This window comes from Nannospalax galili, unplaced genomic scaffold, assembly GCF_000622305.1.
Source record: "Nannospalax galili isolate Female #2095 unplaced genomic scaffold, S.galili_v1.0 scaffold172, whole genome shotgun sequence".
In the NCBI taxonomy this organism is placed as follows: Eukaryota; Metazoa; Chordata; class Mammalia; order Rodentia; family Spalacidae; genus Nannospalax; species Nannospalax galili.
In genome coordinates this window covers 593,139-595,809 of record NW_008331824.1, presented here as the reverse complement: position 1 = coordinate 595,809, position 2,671 = coordinate 593,139, and positions in this window count along the sequence as shown.

The window sequence follows — 2,671 nt, the reverse complement described above, 5'->3', positions numbered from 1 at the left end:
GGTGGGGGTGGGGGTGGGGGTGAGGGTAGGGGTAGCAGAGAAGGGGAGAGGAAGATGGGGAGGAGAGTAGAGGAGGAACTCTGCTCCCTCGTCTTACACAGTCACTAGTCATGTTGGGTCAGTCCCCACCCTGATGGCCTCACTGAATCAGAGTCGTCCTCCTGAGGGTCCTATCTCTACATAATTATCTTGGAGGTTAGGGCTTCAACTGGGTTTGGCTAACTGTGACTGATTCAGTCTATCAAGTTTTCATCCTAGCTACCCTTCTGGCTGTGTGACTCTGGTAACCCAACCTCCCTGTTGACAAAACCTCAAGTTGTCAGGTAGAGCTGATAGAATCCATTTCCTAGACTCATTTGGATAATGGAGCAACATGATGGTTATAAAGAGACTAGTGCATTTTCTTCATGGAGCAGTCATTAAAAATATCAAATGTCCAACCACAATTCATACAACACGGAACAGGAAAGTGGTGACATGATTAGGTTACATTCTGAAGCCTGCTTGTTTCCTCAGGTAACCACCTCTGTTATCGTCCTGCCGAAGAGCCTCCCATAGGCCCGGCCTTTCTTCTTCAAGCTGAACCTGGAGTTTGCATTGTTCTCCCATCAAATTGCTTAGTTTCACAGAGCTGTGAGGGGGCTGGGGAGATGACCCAGTGGGTACAGCGCCTGCCTGCCAGCATGAGAACCTGAGGGCCGCCCCCCAGAACCCAGCAAAAAAGCTGGGCACAGTGGGTGGCTCACTAGTAATCCCAGTGCTTGGGAGGTTGAAACAGATGGATCCCTGGTGGTTGGCTTGGCGAGTTCCAGGTTAGGAACAGAACTTGTCTCAAAAACAACAACAAAAGGTGGATGATACATGGGGAAAGAGAGCTTAGGTTGTCCTCTGCCTCTGCACACAATCATGCACATGTGCGTGCACACACACACCCACACATGCACACGCACACACACATGCACCTGTACACACACAGTACATACACACAAGGAAGGGAGGGAGGAAGAGAGGAAAGGAAGGAGGAAGGGAGGGAGGGAAGAAGGAAGGAAGGAAGGGAGACAGAGGGAGGGAGGGGCAGAGGAAATGAGGGAGGGTGGAGGAGGAGAGAGGGGGAGGAATAAGAGGAATTTGTTGATCGCAAACTGCAAAATTCAGAAGTATTCTAGCCTCTCAGGCATGTCTGGAACATGTGGCTCAGAGGACAGTCACTGGGACCATCTCTCTTTCTACCTCTCCTCCCCAGTGTCAGTTTTGTCTCCAGCAGAAAGTCATTCCTGTATCCTCTAGCCTACCCTCATGCATCATAGTTACTGGAAAGAAGATCACATGTTCCTAAATCCCCAACAGAAGCCCCAGTCTGACTCTCATTGGTCTCAAGTGGATCCCTGGGGTGGAGAGATGGCTCAACGGTTAATAACACTGGCTGCTCTTGCAGAAGACCTGGATTCAGTTCTCAGCACCCATGTGGCAGCTAACAACCATCCATAACTCCAGTTCCAGGAGATCCGACGCCCTCTACTGGCCTCTGTGTGTGCTGCACTCACATGTACATACCCACACACAGACACACAACTAAAAATTAAAGCAAATCTAAAACAAGTCAAACTCTAAGCCAATCACAGTGCAGAGGTGCAGAAGGCTCACACTGGCTGGGTCTCAGGCACAGGGGCCAAGAGAAGATGCAGCCACTGGAGCTACACTGACAGCAGGAAGGGAACAGACAGCATCAGGGACGTGACAAAGGCTTAGTGCCCACTACAAATCTGGCTTCTAAACCCCAAACAAGGAAATGGTTGCAGAATTTTCAGGACTACTGTGAAAACAGAATTAAGTAATAGACAACAGCAGGATATGGTAAGACTAAGAGGCAGGTAAGAGGTAAGGCTGAGGCAGGAGGATTATCTATCACCTGTTCAACATTAGCCTGGGCTTCAGAGTGAGCACCTATATCAGCACAGTGCTAGACAGCACTAGACGGTGCTAAATAAATGGCTCAGTCAGTAAAGTGCTTGTTACGGGAGCCTGAGTTCAGAGCCTGTTCAGAGCCTAGCACCCACCTAAAAGCTAGAGCGGGTGGAGTGGTAGAACATCTGTAACACCAGCACTGCAGGGCAGAGACAGGAGGACCCCAGGACTCAGCGGCCAGCCAGTCTAGTTAAAATAAGGCAGAAGGTGACAGACGAAGACACCCAAAGTCAACTTCGCTTGTTACGGGAGCCTGAGGGTTCAGAGCCTAGCACCCACCTAAAAGCTAGAGCGGGTGGAGTGGTAGAACATCTGTAACACCAGCACTGCAGGGCAGAGACAGGAGGACCCCAGGACTCAGCAGCCAGCCAGTCTAGTTAAAATAAGGTGGAAGGTGACAGACGAAGACACCCAAAGTCAACTTCTACACACACACACACACACACACACACACATACACACACACACATTAAAAACAATAAATAAATGTATTATACACACATATCCCTGTATTTCAGTATTTTAATTCCATTAGGACCTGCCCTTGACCTTCTCACCTCCCCTACCATGGCAACCATACATCTCCTGAACCCACTGTAGGCCTGCTCAATAGGAAGCTCTGTTGGACGCTCCTTATGCAAGATGCCCTTTGCTGAGATAGGAACAGGCTGAGTAGTGGCCTTGAGAAGGAAGGAGCAAAGCCCCG